Source organism: Rhinolophus sinicus, chromosome 14, assembly GCF_057876585.1.
Source record: "Rhinolophus sinicus isolate RSI-liver-muscle chromosome 14, RSI-T2T, whole genome shotgun sequence".
NCBI classification, from domain to species: domain Eukaryota; kingdom Metazoa; phylum Chordata; class Mammalia; order Chiroptera; family Rhinolophidae; genus Rhinolophus; species Rhinolophus sinicus.
This window is the reverse complement of record NC_142514.1, coordinates 152,261,982-152,275,414: the sequence shown is the minus strand read 5'-3', so window position 1 is coordinate 152,275,414 and position 13,433 is coordinate 152,261,982. Positions and strand designations below refer to the sequence as shown.

Below are 13,433 nucleotides of genomic sequence, written 5' to 3'. Positions count from 1 at the left end.
TTTTTTTTAAAGATTTTATTGGGGAAGGGGAACAAGACTTTATTGGGGAACAGTGTGTACTTCCAGGACTTTTTCCCAAGTCAAGTTGTTGTCCTTTCAATCTTAGTTGTGAAGGGTGCCGTTCAGCTTCAAGTTGTTGTTCTTTCAGTCTTAGCTGTGGAGGGCACAGCTCAGCTCCAGGTCCAGTTGCCATTGCTAGTTGCAGGGGGCATCCCTTGCAGGTCCACCATCCCTTGCGGGAGTCGAACCGGCAACCTTGTGGTTGAGAGGACACTCTCCAATCAACTGAGCCATCTGGGAGCTCAGCGGCAGCTCAGCTCAAAGTGCCGTGTTCAATCTTAGTTGCAGGGGGCGCTGCCCACCATCCCTTGTGGGACTCGAGGGATTGAACTGGCAACCTTGTGATTGAGAGCCCACTGGCCCATGTGGGAATCGAACCGGCAGCCTTCGGAGTTAGGAGCACGGAGCTCTAACTGCCTGAGCCACCCGGCTGGCCTGTATGAATTTTTAAATACGTTTTGGATATTAACCCCTTATCAGATGTATCATTGGCAAATATCTTCTCCCATTCAGTAGGATGTCTTTTTGTTTTGTTGATAGTTTTCATTCTGATTAGTGTTGTATAGAGCCTATCCTAATAGAAAGGAGAAAGTAAGGAAATATTTTAAGGGCAGTCATGCTAAAAATAATAACAATTGCTACCATTTATTGAGTAAGTGCCAGGAGGAGACTGTACTAATTGCTTTACATAATATCTCATTTAACCTTAGCAACAAATCAGTGAGGCGGAATGTTCTTATTATGTGCATTTGATAGATGAGGAAACTGACGTTACTTATCAAGGAAAAAGTAGTTAATCTATCTTATTCCATATCTTCAGAGGAATATTTAGTGCTAATTCAAAGGAAGTTAGCTAATTCTATTGGCTAAATTAAAACTCTATTATACAATAGAATATATATACACCACATGAACATTTTCCTGTGGTATTACCTAGGATTCTAAATAGAAGTTTAAATTACCACACAATATTATGCCTAGTAATGGGCTATATTTTCCTTAAACTTTCCCCTATTTTTGGATATGGAATATAGAATTCACATTATTAATTAAGAATATTTATTTGCATGCTAATCTCAGTGCAGAAAAAACCTCTTTAAATGTTGATCAAGGTAGTGACATTTGCAAGTGTAAGCTCTATAAAATAGTAGAATTGCATACTTTTTTACTGCTTAATTTATTTTTTTCAATGAAAACGTTCAGCATTATAGAAATTTAGAAAAATACAAAAAGTGGAAAGAAAAGATGATTTTCCACTAGTCTCAGCCTTTGTTAACAGCTATACTCTTTCTAGTTTTCTTCTTAAGCATTGGCTTTTATGTTTTAAAAAGTATGTAAATATAAATTTTTGTTCCTTTTTTTTTGCGTCACATTGTGACATGAGTATTTTCCCATGCTATTACTCAGGATTCTAAATAAAAATTTTAATAACCACATAATATGCCTAGTGAGTAGAATATATTTTACTTAAATTTCCCTTCATTTTTAGAGCTAGGTTACTTCAAATTATTATTATTGTTATTGCCATTTTATCCCTTTTTTTCCTTTTGCATTTTAAATTATAAAAGTAAACATGCTCATGTCCAAGTTCAAATATGGAAACATGTGAGTGAAAATGTTCATCCCACTATGAATACTTTTCTGGGTATTCTTTTAAAATTTTTCTATGCCTATATAAGCACATTTGTACCTATCTTTATTTTACATAAATGGGATCTATTACTTGCCTCTTTGGTTTTACTCTTTAAAATAATGCTAGAATAAATATATCTGTGCAAAACTATTTTTGTGTTTTTTGACTGTTTCCTTAAGACACATTCTTAGAAGTGGAGCTGGGTCAAAGTGATAGACATTGTAAAGGCTTTTACTAAATTTGCCAAATTTAAAACATTGCTGTTTTAGGAAGGGTATGCTAATATCACTAAATAATAGATCAGGCTATTATTATAACTTCTATGAAGTTTATGGAAAAGTGGTGTGCCAATTCCTGAAAACCTTTTTATAAAGGCCTAATCATTTATGATCTAAGCAGATAATTATGTAATGTAGGCATATCACATTTATATCCATATATGTTATGGATATAACATATTTACATATATATTTGTGCATTTATAGTATGTATATTAACGCACTGAATTTGTTTAACTGGGGAAGGTTTAGTCACTTTTTTTCCTCTATAATAGATTAAAACCTGCCATTTTAGATTTAACCTTGTTATTCTTACTGATATTAGTTAGGATTATCTTTTTCAGTGTCATTTTTTGAGGTCATAATTTTGTTTTTAAAAAGTTGTACTTGAATCTTAATTAATTTTTTCCCTATTTTTAAATTTATTTTAAAATAAAAAGCTTGTTTTCTAATTATACAAGATATGAATGCCAAGGCATGTAAAAAAATTCAGACAATAGGAAATGAATCGAAAAAATAGAAAGTTTCACGTATAATCTCAACACTCATTACTAACCTTTTACTGCATAGCCTTTCTTTTTCTATTTATGTAAATATCTATATATAGATATCAACACTCATAAATAACGTTTTGCTGTATATTCTTTTTTATGTTCATATGCATACATACCCATACAACAATTTTATATCTTTATACTAATGGAATATATATATATATATATACTTCGTTAGCCTAATGCCCTCCACCCCCAGTAACAATAGGCTGTGGATATATTTCTTGTTGATAAATGTGGACATATGCCACAATTATAATGACTGCAGTGTACTCTATTTTGTGGCTGTACCCTACTTAGTGATGAAACTTTGGTTGTTTCCAGGAACTTGCCATTATAAATAATATTTCAGTGAATATTTTGTACAAATGCCTTTTACCCACTTGCCCAATCATTTTCTTAGGCTACAATAGAAATAGAATTTTTGTATCAAAGGAGATGTACATTTAAAAGTTGGAGGCATTGGAATGAGCATCTTTTGCGTTTACTTACACTTTTCCATATTGTTTGAATTTTTTCCATAAGTGATATAGGGAATTCAGAATTGTCAAGTTGCCCTCCAGAAAGGTTGTGCTATATTACATTTTTAGCAGTGAATGAGAGTGCCCAATTCCTCATGCTCATGAATGTTTAATATTAATAAAATTTTAAATCTTTGCTAACATGTGATCTTGTATTGAGTTATGAATAGTTGTATTGCTTAGCATTTTAAAAATTGTGATATTTAATACATTTAAGCTTATTTGCTTTTTCCATTTTCTCATTTGTAAATATTCCATTTATTTTTGTGGCTTATTTTTTTGTTTTTTCCTTATTGGTTTGTTGGAGCTCTTAATATTCCTCTTTGTCACACCATGCCAAAAAATACACTTTTTTCAGTTTGTGGTTTGTCTTTTAACATTGTTAATGGTATTTTTTGTAATACAGAATTTTAAGATTGTTTTTAAAAAATTTTTTTATTGGGGAATATTGGGGAACGGTGTGTTTTTCCAGGGCCCATCAGCTCCAAGTCATTGTCCGTCAATCTAGTTGTGGAGGGAGCAGCTCACTGGCCCATGTGGGAATCGAACCTGCAACCCTGTTGCTCAGAACTCATGCTCTAACCAACTGAGCCATCCGACCGCCCCTAAGATTGTTAATGTAGTCAATTTTATTAATCTTTCCTTGTTTTAATGTCATGCTTAGATTTTTCTTATCTAAAGATTATGAAAATAGCTCTCAAAGATTATTTATGTTTTTTGTTTTTTACATTTAAAAAATCAATTTCAACTTCATTTTAGTGTAAAGTGTGAGGTAGGGATTCAGTGTTATTTTTTCCAAATATCTACTCATTGTTAACAACACTTATTGAATAGTTTATCATTTCTCCACATATAAATACTAAATTTTTCTATAAGCTGTCATCTATTTCTAGATTTTCTGTTGTTCATTGGTCTCCCTATTTATTATTCCAGTGCCAATAATATACTGTTTTAATGTCTGTACTTTTGTAATATTTATATCACACATTTTAAAGCTATAATTTATTAAGATTATTTTATTCTTGGAAAGAAATTAAACTTGTACATTTAATTTTAAAATCACCTCAAATTTAAATTTTTTACTTAATGCATAAAGCAACATTCTTGACCTTATAATATTTCTCAGTAGGTTTTGTAAGTTTGCATATTGTATATGAGATATAGTACATGCCAAATATTTTCATTTTATTTTAGAAGAAAGTCTGTTCCATTCAGCAGAATTGTTCTGGGAAGCTACTCTGAGGTAGCAGATACAAGAAGGGGGTTTTGGATTTTAGAGGCTGATGTGTGGACATCACTAGTGCCAGTCCCAGAGAGCTATGGCAGGTGAAGTGTAGGAGTAGGATCAGTGTATAGAAATGGTTGGATTTAGAATCTTTCAAAAGAAGCTCTTGTAGCATCAGAACCAATAGGTTTTGAAAGGGCTAGGATCTGGATTCTTAAGGCATGCTACTTAAATGAAAAATGGAAAGTGCTCTTTGAAAACAGAGATTATGAATTCGAGTGCCAACCCTGCTGCTTACTATCTTTGTGAATATTTAGTTCTATCTTTTTCATTTATAAAATGAGGATAGTAATCCAATCACAGAGTAATTATGAGGATTTAATGAGGAAATAAATATCAATTGAACAATGGTTGACCTATGGAATTTGCTTAATAATGTCTAGGCTTCTTTCTTTTATTGAGAATTTTGCATAAACAGGTTTCATGGGGATGAAATTTAGGCCTGGGATTTGAGTATTGGAGAGCTCTGTGCATTTCTTTTGTCTCCTTACATTTAAAAAGTCAGTGATGTTTATCCTAATGCTGTTATGAGAGCAGTGATGTAGACAAATGAGAATTAGTAGTGTGTAGCAGGGTATTTTTCCTGTGTATATCTATATACACACAAACCACCACCACCACCACCACCACCCACACTGTTCCATCAATCTCATCGTGAATCAGAAAAAGAAGGTGGAATTAGGAAAATTCCATCACAAGAAGATGTAGGAATCGGTGGTTGTTTGGAGTTGGGGGAGATGGGAAGGTTCTGGCACAAGAGAAATGTATTTAAAAATCCAGGTATTTAATCCCTTTCCATTTTATACAGTGTCTTTGGTCAGATGAATTAAGTGGGAGAGCAAAGTAGCAAAACTGACATATGAGAGAAGTGAATGCTAAGTATCCCATCTTGCAGATGAAGTAACAGGAGACATTTATGCTCCTCACAGAATTGACATAAGCCCAGTAACTGGAAACTCTGACTTAAAATGAAAGCGCTGTCACCAATTTGTTATGTGGTCCTAAGTGAGTTATGTGTCTGTTTCCTTCTCTGTAAACTTAGAAACATCTCATCCTGCTATCCCTGATAATTTTCACTTAGGAAGTGAGGCCATCTCTGAGAGATGCCGGGCCAGATCTTGTCTGGAATTTACAGTGAAATCTTTAAATTGTTATGAAGCATATACTGCAAAAGGATAAGCACGCTCTCTCCACATGATTCTCTTAATTTGTTTCTGTGTTTTTGAGAGTGAGCACAAGATCTCATTAGGCCTGGGAAGTACTAATCCACAGTGTATGATGGAGCTCTCTGAGGATATGCAGTGTGTAGTTATACAGTGTGATGATAAGGTAGCATTGCCAAAGGATACAGCTGTAGAGTTACGTACCCTGAAGATACTCTTCTTTAAAAAGTGGGTGGTGGCATTAGCCACCAGGTCTCCTGTACAAATCGGGACTTGGGCACATTTAAATGGAGTCTCAGGGAAAGACCAAAAAAGAGAATTACATTTATGGAAGGCATAGCCCATCTAGCAGGCATTTTCGTATCTCTAATCCTTAAAAAAAACGTGGGAGGTAAATGGTAATATGCCCATATTCGATATATAGTCTTTATTTCAGAAAATGAGATTATATAGTTTTATAATTTGTTTTTTTCCACCTAACATATTTCCCACAAAGCTGTAATTATTTGTCTCCTTTACTAGGCTGTGAACTGAAGTTACTAGCTCTCCTTCGTCCTTTTTCTGTTTTCCAGTGCTTAACACAGTGTCTGGCACAGAGCAAACATTCTGTAAATGATGAGTAACTATGATTTACTCTAGGAATTAGGACTCTTAAATAATTAGCCCATAATCACCAAATCTTTATTTTTCTCTTCTTCTTTTAGCATCTCCCCCCGCCCCGCTTTGAATTTTTATCACAAATTGAGAAATGCTTAAAAAAATATAAAGTGCTAGGTACATGCTACATAGCCAAGTTCAGACCATGATGATTCTCTGCATTCACATAAATTGTTCTGGTGTGTATCCAGTTGATAATGCAGCTGTTATTTTTATAATGTCATCCTAAGTACATATTTGCACAACAGGCGGTGTCAACTCATCTAAGTAACTTGGTGTTATTTGTCTGATACTTTAAATTACAGAGCTCCATTACTCAAGTCATTATTTGTGGTTAAGAGGGAGTGGTACTGAGAGTGGTAACAAAAATAATTTCTTAAAATGAGTGTCAAAACGGACTTTCTTTAGATGTCTTTAAATTTATCTTGAGTTAACTACCTAGAAGAACAAGTACAAAAAACAGCCCTGCCTCATTTGTCTATCAGTTTACCCTTCAGAAAAAAGTAGAATGATTTTAAAAAATTTATGGGCTTAAAAAATTAGTACTTATTTGCAAGCTTTTGTAAAATGATTGCTCTTTAAATGTTCTGCCACTTTACTCAATTTTGTGAGCTGGACTTAGGGAGAGAAAACTCAGCAGAGATGGAATCCTCTACTCTTTCTGGGTATGATAATGCACTGCAAATGTTGAGACTATTCTAACTATAATATTTATCTTACAATGGATCCAAATTGTCAGTAGTTGGAGGAGATCTGGGATTGTACTTTATTCTTCTGTATCCTCAGAGATCCCAATTTATGCTATGTATCCTGTGGGCTCTCAGAAATGTCAATTGAATTGTTGGAGAATTGCTTGTATTGGCCTTAAATTAAAAAACAAAAACAAACAACAACAAAAAACCCAACACCCCGAAATAACCAACACTTATTTTTTTAAGTTAAATTTCATGTCTAGTTTCTAATTCTTCCTTACATTTAAGAAAAAAATTTATTTTTTAAAAATATGAACTCCAAAATCATTGAGAATGTTTTCAGTAAAATTAAACATTTTATAGAGTTCAAAATTTTCATATTTGCACAAAACTTTTTGTGAGCTTACCTGCATGACCCAGGGGTTATTGAATTTTAGTGTGCAAAGGAATTACATGAAGGCTATGCTTTAAAATAGATTCCCAGGCCATACTCTCCGAATTTCAGAATCAATAGATCTGGGTGGGACCCAACAGTCTTTTTAAAACATTTATTTTAATAAGTACCTTAGGTGGTTTTGATCTAGGGTGTCTGAGGATTATGTTTTGATGATCACTATTTTCTCCAGTCTTACACACGACATTCTCTGCCTTTTGTTATTAAGCTAATACCATATATCTCTAAAATCAGACAGGCTGCAAGAAAAAAAGAGATAGTAAAAACATAATGAAAGGTGTTATTTGAAAGAAGTATATTTTACTAAGAAAAGCAGGGGGCATGAAGGAAGAGATAAAAGAGAGCAAGTTTGTTGAATGAAATGTTCCAAAAAAAAAAGCTCCAAATTTCTTTTTGACCCACTGCCAAATTTTTGTTCAACTCTGGTCAAGTGGCCTTGCTGCTTTATGTTGTGTCAAGTGTAAAGTTATGAAGTATATGGAATTTTTTGGTAGTCAGGACCTCAAAATACAAGAGTTTGGGGGATTAAGTCACATGGTGATTCTGTAAAATTCTGTTTTGAAAGTTTGTGATCTGTACTTGGTCTTGGTTCATTGCAATAAGCTGCCTTTCCCAGGTGGATGACATGCTGTCTTCTTCTAAACAGTCTCATTTATTTTTTCATGTAGACACTATTTTTATACTGACCATCCTTATTCACAGATAGATCTTGCATTGTTATTTCAGGAGAGCAGTCAAGTGTTGGCAGTTGTGAAAACGTGTCAGATTGAGGCAATTCGATCTCTGATTTACTATGCTGCTGCACATGACAGACCTAAGAAATGCAACATTAATTCTTCCTCTTCTGACCCAGAAATACCTTGATCCTGCCCATCTGTAATGTGTTAAAGCAGACTTAGGAAATGTTACATTGAAGTATAAAGGTATACTTCCCAGTGGGTGTTGATAAAATATAAAATTGTAGAATGTTAGAATGGTAAGGACTTTAGAAGAGAACTGGTAGAACAGTTATTGAGCACCAATCTACAGCTAGGCTTGCTTTCACAATCACCTGTGGAGCTTTGGAAAAAAAAAAAAGGGAAATTCTTGGCCTACTCAAGGAGATTCCTGTTCAGTAGGTTGTGAGGGGGCGGGGAGGGCAGAGATTTGAATTTTATAAAAGCTTTCTAGGTGATTATATAATCAGCTAAGTTTTGGGACAGTTGTCAGCTCAGTGTAAGAATTCTTTCTACAACATCCCTGGCCGTAAAGCTTCCAGACTTAACGTTGACAAGTCCAGCAACAGATCTCCATTTTGTGAGGCAACTTATTCCATTGCTTTTAAAGATTTGTCTGGACTGAGCTACAATCCACCACCTTGTAATTCCCACCCAGTAGTATTGTTCTTTCTTTTGGAAAGAAGAAAGAGAAACTCATTTTCAATCACTATTTACCATATTACACTCACTATGCGAGATATTACCTGTTCTTTGTCAAACATATTAAACTTGATAGTTTCCCTAGCTGCAAAATGGATTATCAGAGTAGATAAGCAGTTATCAAAATGTGGTCGCTGGACACAAGGGACCCCTGAGACCCTTTCAAAGGGTCTGAAAAGTCAAAACTATTTTCATCATAATACTAAGATGCTATTTGCCTTTTTCACAGTGTTGACATTTACAGTGAGGATGCAAAGCAATTTGGGGCAAAACTGCTAGTACCTTAACAGAGACCAGGGCAGTGGCACCAAATTATATTAATAGGCATTTAATTTTTTTAAAAAATCATCACCACTCACAGAAACAAAGCCATTTTCACTTAATAATGTTGTAGAGGAAACAGTAAAATAATTGATTTTATTAATTCTTGACCCATGAGTACATCTTTTAATACTCTGTGATGAAATGGGAAGTATGCATAAAGCATTTATGCTATATACCCAAGCACAGCCCTTATCTTGAGGAAAATCAAGAAAATCAAAATCAGTCACTAGTGTGATTGAGTTGCAAGGTGAACCTACTGCTTTTTTTCTGTAGAAGATAACTTTTACTAGAAAGAATGACTAACAGACACACAATGGTTATTGAGACTTGGATGACTGACAGACACATTCTAAAAAAGTGAGAAAAGTTGTTTGGAAAACTTTTATCTACCACTATGAGCTTGATGGCTTTCCAATACTTAAAAACTTTTCTGATGAGATTGGTGCTGATAGTAACAGATTTGATTTTAAAAAATACTGCATAAATGAAATATGTCGACATTTCAAAGATCTGCACAACACAGTGATCCAATATTTTCCGAACAGACTAATAATGCATGACGTTACAAAATCATGCATGGGTAAAAGATGAATTTAAAGACCAATGTGGATTTTAACCGAATACAAAACGTTTATTGATATTCAGCTTTCAGATTACTTATTGCAGTTAACCTTTGAGAAACTATTACTTGCACAATTTTGGTATAGTATCAAAGAAGAATAGTTACAGTTATCTAGAGTGAGTATTAAAACATTGCCTCTTTCCAACTTCATATCTGTGTGAAGATGGATATTTTTCACATACTTCCACCAAATCAACGTATCACACAGATTGAATTCAGTAACACCTATGAGACTCTAGCTGTCTTTTAGTAAACCAGGCATTTAAGAGATTTGCAAAAATGCAGTGTCAGTCTTTAAATTCTTTTGTTTTGGAAAATATGCTGAGATTTTAGAAGTATGTATTTACATTACCATGTAAGTTATTATTTAATCATATATTTTATTTTAAATGAATTAATTACATTTAATTGTTTTCTTAGCTTTAGTTTCTAATATAATAAATATTGATAAGCATAAGCGCAGCTCTTATTAATTTTTAGAAATGTGAAGGAATCCTGAGACCAAAGAGTTGGATGATCTCTAAAGTTCATTCCAACTAACCATCTTTAGAACACGCGACCATTCTCATGTAACCTGGTTCCTATACGATTTCTTCGCCAATCTCTTCTGCATGCTTGTCAATGTCCCTTTCAAATGGTGGGCCTCAGTACTGAAATCATATTGAAGATGTAGATTGAGCAGCATAGAATAAATAAATAGGCTTAATTATCAGCAGTAGCATTTTTTAAAAAATGGGCATTAACTTGGTATCGTTCCTTTGAAAGATGAATTTCATTTTTTATAATTAATTCAAATTCTACATAACTTAATCTAACCACTCATTTGGTGCTTGAATCTTCTTGCTAAATCAAATACTACTACTACTAATAAAAAAAGGAATGGGGATAAAAAAAAGAAATGGGTGTGGCTTAGAGACAGTTTTAAGTAGGATTAAAAAATTTAACTTGAAAGCTTTTAAAGCCTAATTATACAGGGAGGTGGCAGTGTTTTTATTTGCTGTTTACCTTTGATCTGTTACCTATTTTGGGGGGACATGCTTTTGTGAAAATTTTTATGGTTTCTTCATTTGATGACAAGATAGTTGTTTGAAGTTGCTTTGTAGTTCAAAGATTTTTCTCTTTGTAACTAATATTAATATTTTGCGTTTGCTGCCACTTTAATAGCAAGTTAGCTTGGATTTGAGTGACTACCTTTGAATGTATAAGTTAGACATATTAAGTATAAAACAATCTAACACCAATTCATAAGAATAAGAAAGTAAAAATAAGCCTATATTTCATTCAATGTTAACATTTTTGTTAAATTGTATTTTACTTTGTTATGCATGTATGTGTAGACACATTCAATTTTCTGTAGATTGGTTCTTATTGTACATATTTTTTAATTCAATAATATATTGTGGCCATCAAGTTATGTCAGTAAATATAGGTTTATAGCATAATTTTTAATGATTACAAAGTAGTAATACATGTATTTACCATAATTACTTATCCAGTGAGTAGGTTATTTCCAATTTTTGGCTATAATAAAAATGCTATATATTACATGTATATATCTTTTAATATTTTTTATGATTATCTTTAGGTTAATTTTTGGAAGTGGCATTGCAAAGTCGAAGGATATCCAACATTAAAAAATTTAACACTTATAGTCAAATTACCATTCAAAAAAGTTGTATCCAATTTATAAACTCATTAGTGGTACATGAAAGTGTTTATTTTTCCATACCTTCACCAATACTAGTTTTTGTCCAGTTTACAAAGTATTTTGCCAATATTATAGGTTAAAACATTTTATTTAAATTTCTTTGATTATTAGGGAGATTATACATTATGTTACTGGACATTTGTATTTTTTCATTTGTACATTTTCTCTATATTTTATGTTCATTTTTATATTGAAGTATTGTTGCATGTACTTTTTATTTAGTAAACTAAAGATATGCAAAAGATTTGGTGACCAAATAATATAAAGCACGACACCACAATGGTCAGATGTAGTAGTCTGTGCCCCAAGTTGGATTATCGAATGAAAAATCCTTGAGGATTTAATAAAATAAAATTAAAAAAAAAAAATCCTTGAGGGGAAAGGCTATGGTTATTTATTTATTCGTTTATTTTTTAATTGAGATATAATTGACATATAACTTTGTATTAGTTTTAGGTGTACGACATAATGATTTTATTTATTTATATTTTAATTTTTGTGTCTAGACTATCTAGTGCAATCTCTAACCTTTGGTCGTGATTTGCTGAATGAATGAATGAGCAAACAGGAGTGGAACAATCTATGGTGATTGGGTGTTTTGAGGATCCATTTTTCTAAACAGATTGTGATTTTCTAGAACAGATGGTGATTTGCTTTGGCATTTCCTTCTCTGTCTTCTTACTTTTGTGCTGCTCTCAGGACCAAAGTGGGCACTTGTATTTTGGAAATGTCTTCTTCAGCCTAAACTATTTTAGTTCTTAAAGAAGTAGCTTACTTCAAGTTGTGTGTTAATTCTTGTGAGTTAATTCTTAACTGTTTGCCCATCATAATGTTGCTAGTTTATTCCTAAATTCTCTGCAGAAGGAAGTATGCATTAAATTTTTTTTCTTTGTTATAGTAATGAACTCTGATTTTAGAAGCTTATACTTTTTAAATTGTTTGCTATAAAATTCACCAGTAGTGTAAATCAGTTTAGATAAAAAGATTCGGAGCTGCTTTTCACATATGTAGCAAGACTGCATTTATGTGACAAAGAGATTTATTGACTTCATATTAATGCATATTAGAATATTATTTACCTTGAATGTTTGGAATCTGACTTGTTCCAAATTAAAATATTTCCAGAGTTAGAGATCTTAACTCCTAGAGTCCAGTGATTGAAAAAAATGAGATATGCATCAGCCACAATATTTTCTGGATGCATTTTAACTTCATCCCCCATCATTTAAATGCAAATGAAGGAATGACATGTATTGAATGTGTTGCATAATTCCAATTCATACCTTTAAAAAATATTTGCTAGAAAGACAAGGTGTGATTATTTTAAAAATATACAAGTACTCAAAAACCCGTTTGCATTCTTCCAGCGTTAGGCTTTGGATATGTAACCCGTTTGGATATGTTTGCTCTTGGTTCATTTTGTAGATAACTTAAAAGTTATACTTTATAATTCAGGGCAGGATAAAATAAGAGAATAGCTTATAACAGGATCAGTATTCTTCACTGGCCTTGAACAATACACAGAGTGTGTCCACATAGGGTTGTGTGATGTCCCAGATAAAATTGCTCTCCTGGGTCCGAAAACATCAGAAAGTCACGAGGAGAAGAGTGTGATACCAAAAATAAATGACAAAGCTACCTTCCCCTGGCCAGACCCTCCTGTACTTCTTGAATCCCTGGAAGCAGTCATTACAGAGTTGCTGGAAATTGGGTTGTGGAAGGCCTGAGACACTACTATTCCTTACAAAGAGAAGGCCTGGTAAAGAAACCTAATGGGTATATTAGCCATCGATACTTAAAGCTGTCCACATGTCCTGGACAGATTCATTATCTATCAATCCTGATTAGAAAATAGAATAAAGTATCTAGGTAACTTGGGCAAAAGCCTAAACTAGGAAAGAGCTGAGTTAGATATTTATTTCATATCTCAACTTAATTTCAGATGCTGATACTTAATCTGTTATGGTCATTTGTGCTACAAATGCAACATTGGGAGTAGTGATTCCTATAAATGATGTTGATCAAGATTTTTTTCTTTTCAGAATGAATTTTATCTAGTTAGCT

General features: G+C 33.1%; 1 protein-coding gene across 12 annotated transcripts in view; it reads left to right on the top strand.

Moving 5' to 3' along the window:
- Positions 1–13,433, top strand: part of SOX6 (SRY-box transcription factor 6) — a 600,111-nt gene that overhangs the window by 88,846 nt on the left and 497,832 nt on the right. The window lies entirely within an intron of this gene.